The sequence below is a fragment of the Mastomys coucha genome, unplaced genomic scaffold (assembly GCF_008632895.1).
Source record: "Mastomys coucha isolate ucsf_1 unplaced genomic scaffold, UCSF_Mcou_1 pScaffold21, whole genome shotgun sequence".
Taxonomy (NCBI): Eukaryota; Metazoa; Chordata; class Mammalia; order Rodentia; family Muridae; genus Mastomys; species Mastomys coucha.
The window spans coordinates 115,199,306-115,205,824 of record NW_022196904.1 but is presented as its reverse complement, the minus strand read 5'-3'; the positions used below and the strand labels follow the sequence as shown (position 1 = coordinate 115,205,824).

The following is a 6,519-nucleotide window of genomic DNA, read 5'->3' as shown; positions in this document are numbered from 1 at the left end:
TCTCTGTGTAGCCCTGTATGTCCTGGAACTCTGTAGACCAGGCTGACCTCAAACTCAGAAATCCGCCCGCCTCTGCCTCCCGAGTGCTCAGATTAAAGGCGTGCGCCACCACCGCCCGGCTGTCAACTACTTTTTAAGACCACCTATAACCATAGTGTGTTGGGTTCAATGTACATGGCTCAATGGCATGTCTGTAGTCTGAAGAGGCTGAAGCAGGAGTCTGAGTTTGAGGCCAGCTTGGGCTACATACTATTCTGTTTAAAAGCAAAAAATAAACACCATAACCTGTTTTTAGTTTTTATGTTTCTCAACTACTGTGGTTCTTGGTATCTGTTGTCTCCTTTTCTTGAAATATTTTTTTTTTGAGGCTTCCTTGTATCTTTGTGTCTTTCTCCATTTTATTAGAAAATATTTATTTTTGTGTGGCTTGTGTTTGTGTATGGGCATGTGCATGTGAGTGCAGGTACACTTGGAAGGCAGAGGTTTTGGATCTTCTTGGAGTTGGAGGTTTGGAGGTTGTGAGCCCCTCAATATGGATGTTGAGAATCAGGTCCTCTGGAAGAGTGTTGAATGCTCTTAACTGCCTAGCCATCTCTCCAGCTTTTTTTTTTTGTTGTTTGTTTGTTTTTTCGAGACAGGGTTTCTCTGTGTAGACCAGGCTGGCCTCGAACTCAGAAATTCACCTGCCTCCACCTCCCAAGTGCTGGGATTAAAGCTGTGAGCCATCACCGCCCAGCCATCTCTCCAGCTTTGCTATTACTGTCTTGATCTAGTCTTCCTTGATTTTTCCTGCCTATGGCTGCAGTTATGACCTGTGTACTCACAGAAACTAAACCTTCTTTGGCCATGGATGTGCACCTTAGTGTGCTGTGGGCATTATAATATCTAACCCATATCTGCCATCTTTCCCTCAGGGTAATGCTCTTTCCCCATGGCCTAGTTCTCTTAATGATGACCTCATTCATCCACTGTGCATACTTAATGTTGAGTCATACTTAACTTCCTCTTCTGCTGTACCGGTTGATGATATTGCCAATATGTTTGTGTCCCAATTCTGGCCTTCTCATCTTGTTTGGTTGGGTCAGGCTCTCTCTCTCTTTTTTTTTTTTTTTTTTTAAAGATTTATTTATTGCCGGTTGGTGGTGGTGCACGCCTTTAATCCCAGCACTTGGGAGGCAGAGGCAGGTGGATTTCTGAGGCCAGCCTGGTCTACAGAGTGAGTTCCAGGACAGCCAGGACTACACAGAGAAACCCTATCTTGAAAAACCAAAAAAAAAAAAAAAAAAAAGATTTATTTATTATATGTAAGTACACTGTAGCTGTCTTCAGACACTCCAGAAGAGGGTGTCAGATCTCGTTATGAATGGTTGTGAGCCACCATGTGGTTGCTGGGATTTGAATTCAGGACCTTCAGAAGAATAGTAGGTGTTCTTAACCACTGAGCCATCTCTCCAGCCCTGTTTTTTGTTTTTTGTTTTGTTTTTAAAGATAGGAACTTTGTGTGCTGGCTGGATTCAAACTGTGGATCCTCATGCACGAGTGCTGGGATTACAGGTGCTCACCACCACACCAGCTGTGTGATGGTTAGGGTTAAATTGGCAACTTGTCATACTTCAGAGTCACCTGGGAAGGTCTCTGGACAAATCAGAAGAAACCTGAGATTGTTTAGAACAAGCTGGCCAGTGGACATGTCTGAGGGGTGATTGTCTTGATTGTGTGAGTTGATATGGGAAGCCCAGCCTGCTGTGCTGTGCCCGGGGTTTGAGTCCTCCACTGTACTGGAGAAAGTGAACTGAGCAAAAGGAGCATGGGAGCATTCATTTTTTTCTCTTCTTCTTTTTTTTTTTTTTTTTTTTTTTTTTTTTTGTTTTTTTTTGAGACAGGTTTTCTCTGTATAGCCCTGGTTGTCCTGGAACTCACTCTGTAGACCAGGCTGGCCTTGAATTCAGAAATCCACCTGCCTCTGCCTCCCAAGTGCTGGGTTTAAAGGTGTGCGCCACCACCGCCCGTCATTTTTTCTCTTCTTGACTGTGTGTGTGACTGCTTTGTGCTTCTGTCTTGACTTCTCTGAATTAGAAACCAAATACCCCGATGGTTTCAGTCAGGTATTTTAATTATAGCAACAAAAATGAAGTAGGATAGGCTGCTGCTCCAGCTTCTAGGTTCTCCTGTCAGTCTGCCAACATGCGTTTTGCTATAATTCCTCAGAGAGCTAATATATAAGGTGCCATTTGACACAATTCAGGGCAGAGCTGAGGGAGGTTCCTCAGGGTCTTAGTTAGGCAGAGTGGGGTGGTTGGAAGCACATGGGCTCTGCATTGATTCCCACAGGGAGTTTGACTTTAGACTTCTCAGTAGGGGAGAGGATGATGTATTAGATGCTAAAAGTGATGGACCTAGAATGTCTTTTAGACTTCACAAATCATACCTCATTCTCTCCTTGCAGCCTCCCACAGTCAGTCCTAGAACCCTTGGCACACTTTGGCCTTTCCTTCCTTCTCTCTCCTGCTGCTTCTGCTTCTCTTTGTTGTTTTAATTTTTTTTTTTTTTTTTTTTTAAGGTAAGACCATGATTGGTACCACCGTAAAGCATCACCTTTTTCAGGTTTTCTAGGCCTTCAGTTTAATATGTCACCTTTGATTATAGTGGGCTTTTTGCTTTTGTTACTTTCCTTTAATATGTAGTAATTAAAAGGCTGCAGCCTTGTAGTAAGTGGCACAGTTCGGAAGGTTGGAGATGAGTCTCTTGCCCACTCCTTTGCTGTTGCTGTGTCTAGTAAGATCCAGCATATTTGGATACTTGAATGAGGAGTGGTAGTTTGTAAGCTTTTGCCCTGGGTGCGTGGACATGTGCAGGACATGAGTAAGGGGAGTTAGAACTAGTGCACTGTGGATCATGTGCTAAAGTACAGGCAACTGGAGCGTCCCCTTTCTTGTAGAAAGGAAAGGGGATGAGTTTAGAGGAAGAGAATAGCTTATTTCTTAGTTACATTTGGTGATAGCCATGTGTAGGGGCACTAACTATTACTATTGCCTCCTCATTTAGTCTCTCTGTCTTTGTTCTGTGTAACTGTTACTGTTCCCAATTTACAGTTGAGAAAGATAAGGACATTGGCTCGGGGAGAGTAAGGTTAATAGCTTGTCTACAGTTACATGGTGATTGACAGAGCCAGGTTTCAGAGCTGGTTCCAATCCCCACAGCCATGCTGTACACAAGATTACTAGATTTCTATAGTACACATTAACTGAAAATGTAGACTGTTCTAGAAAAACAGTACATCTTGTCAGCTGAACTTAAAACCTGAGAATATTCTCTCCATAGTGGACAGGTTGAGATGATCAGATCTTCCAGCATCTTGTCTCTGGTTATCCTATAACGTGATGGGATTGAGGAAGTGTGAGCACTGAGGACCCCATGGTGCACATAATGGATGTTCACAGGGAGGGACAGTTGTTTGCCTTCAAGTTTCAGTTCAGATAAGCTTATTAGGCTTAGCATGTACATTAGTAGTTTGCCTCCTCTCCCTCCCTACCTCTTCCTTTTTTTGAGACAAGGTCCATAGGCCCAGTTAGCTTAGAATTCACTGTTGCCCCAGCTGGCTTTAAATTTAGATCAGTTCTCCTGCCCTCACCTCTCAGTGCCACTGTGCTGGATTTAGTAGGCTCATTTTCACAGTTAACAGTGAATAGCAGCCCCGTACAAGGCTCTAGCAAAAGGTAGCCAAGGGGTGTAGTATGAGTTGAGTGAAGGTAGAATAAAAGATCAGTGCTTTGCAAATTGGCTAACCAGTCCTGGGAAGCTTTCTCCCTCGTTGTCTCAGTTATTGTTCTATTGCTGTGCAGAGATAACCCCCGACTAAGCAAATTTTAAAAGAAAACATTTAGTTGGGGCTTACAGTTTCAGAGGGTTAGTCCATGGCATGGTGCTGGAGCAGTAGCTAAGCAATTAGTTTACTCCCCAGTCCACAGGCACTGGGCAGAGAGAAAGTGAGACTGGGGCTGGTGTGAGCCTCTAAAACCTGGGAGCCCACCCCCAGTAACACACCCTTCACCAAGGCCACACCTCCTAAGTCCTTCTCAAACAGTTCCACCAACTGCTGATGAAGCAGTCAACATAAGAGCCTATGGGGGCCATTCTCTCATCCAGACCACCACTTCTCCCTTTTCTTTCTTCTATTAGAGTGTCAGCTGCATACATTCCTTAAAGTGACCACAAGCTCATTAATACAAAACTCCAGGAAGTATCAAAGGAAGTACAAAGAAGGTATCAAAAAAGGGAGAGAAAGTACCTAAAATCAGTACTTTTATTTAAAAAGTAGTAGTGATAATTCTCTCTCTTATTTTCTGTGCTTGTCTTTTCTTCCTGTGTAGGGTGCACGTGTGCCCATGCATATGGTAGGCAGAGGACAACCTTGGGCACTGTTCTCAGGTACCCTTCTCCCACTTACTGGTTTGGAACTCATCTTGGCCAGGTCTGCTGTCTTGCTACTAGGGACCACTTGTCTGCTTCCCCAACACTGTAATTACGCAAGTGTGCCACAAGCACGCCTTGCTTGTATGCCTGTGTGTTCTAAGAATTGAACTCAGGTCTTCTAAATAAGCTATCTTCCCAACCTCCTGTTTTGATTTTTTTTTTTTTAAGGAAAACACTTTGCAGTCTGGGTCCTTTGTTTCTCTTTTGTACATTAGGCCATGAATACGTATGGAATGGGCTCCAACAACTCAGGCTCTTTTCTGTTGGTCCTCCCTCACAAAGTGCGCTTCTCTGGGTGGCGCAGGCTGGCGCTTCAGCTGAACTCAGGCGCCCTTCTCTTTTTCTTCTACTCAGGCTTCCTTTTTCTTCTGATCGTTCTCCTTCACCTGCTTCAGGAAGCTGGCTCTGCTCTTTCCATGCTTGATGTGCTCAATCCGCACATTGATCCTCTTGGCCAGAATCTTGCCCTTAACTTGCTTGTTTACAATGATGCCCACGGCATGCTGGGTGACATTGTAGACTCTTCCGGTTTTGCCATGGTAACACTTATGGGGCATTCCTTTTTGAACAGTGCCCATTCCCTTGATGTCTATAATATCACCCTTCTTGTAGATTCGCATGTATGTGGCCAAAGGAACAACTCTGTTTCCTAAAAGGCCTAGAGAACATATACCAGGTGCCTCTCCTTTTTCCCTTTGTGTTCTTCATTTTGGCAGGTTACTGGAAGATGGCTGCCACGGCTGAAAACTTGATTTTTTTTTTTTATAGTATAGAATAGAGTTTATTAAGGGCATGGGGAGGGGAGTTAAGAGGGTAGTAGAGACAGAGAAAGGCAGAGAAGAGACGAGAAGAGAAGAGAGGAGAGGAGGAGAGAGGAGAGGAGAGGAGAGGAGAGGAGAGAAGAGGAGTGAAGTAAAGTGGAGGAGTAGCTGCCGGCCATGAGCATGTGGATATGAGTACATTACCATGCCTAGATATGTTGACTTTTGGGGGAGGGCATTATAATAGTTAAAAGATACTGCCACTTGGGTTAAAAACAACCCTCTATTTTGAAACAATTGTGTGCTCACAGGAAATTGCAAAACTGGTGCAAAAAAAAAAAAAAAAAAAACACCCTGTGTCTACTTTACCAGGTGCCCAGGTCATGTTCAAACCAGGAAGTTAACATTTGATGTTTACCAGTTATTGTGTATCTGTGTATTTGTTCACTTATGTATTCATGGGTGTGCAAGTGTATACATTTTATGTATATGATTGTGCAGAGTCCAGAGGCTGATGCTGGGCATCTTCCTTAATTGCTCCCAAACCTTATTTTTTGAGACAGCATACACCTCTCATTGAATCTAGAACTCATGTATTAGGCTAGTCTGGCTGGGCAGTAGATTCCAGGGATGCTCTTGTTTCCACCTCCCACTGTTGAAATTAACATGCACGTTGCTGTATCTAGTGTAGTGATTTGAAATGAGAATGGCCTCCATAGGCTCATATTTGAATGTTTAGTTCCTAATTTATAGACTGTTTAAGAAGGATTAGGAGGTGTGGTCTTGTTGGAGGAGGTGTGTCACTGGAGGTGGGCTTTGAGATTTCAAAAGACCAGGCCCACTCTTGGTCTCTCTCTGTCCCCCTCCCCCCTTTGTAGATCAGATGTAAGCTCTTTTGTCAGCAGCACCATGCCTGTCTTCCAACTGCCCTCCTGACTGCTATGATGATCATGGACTCACCCTCTGAAACTGTGAGCTAGCCCCCAGTTAAAGTTTTCTTTTAAAAGTTGCTTTGATCATAGTGTTCACAGCAAAAGAACAATACTAAGACACCTGGCGCCTCAACCCCTTCCTGCCCCCTTTAATGTGAGTCTAGGGGCTGGAATGTGTGATACCTGTAATTGTTTCCTGTTGGGCATAGCACACGGTGGCGGGCGCTGCCGCTGCTAGGGCAGCGCTGGGCACCGGGCTGTGGGGGAATGGAAGAGATGGGAGAGAATGACCCGAGTCCTGCCCGAGGTCGGGTACTCTGGGTGGCGGGCGGACACAGGTGTCTGTCCAGTGG

The 6,519-nt window shown here is 44.5% G+C and overlaps 1 protein-coding gene and 1 pseudogene across 4 annotated transcripts in view; one reads left to right on the top strand and one right to left on the bottom strand.

Moving 5' to 3' along the window:
* Window positions 1-6,519, top strand: part of Xpo6 (exportin 6) — a 97,359-nt gene that overhangs the window by 5,192 nt on the left and 85,648 nt on the right. The gene's annotated exons all lie outside the window — the stretch shown is intronic.
* On the bottom strand, window positions 4,685-5,181 carry LOC116102943 (annotated as a pseudogene).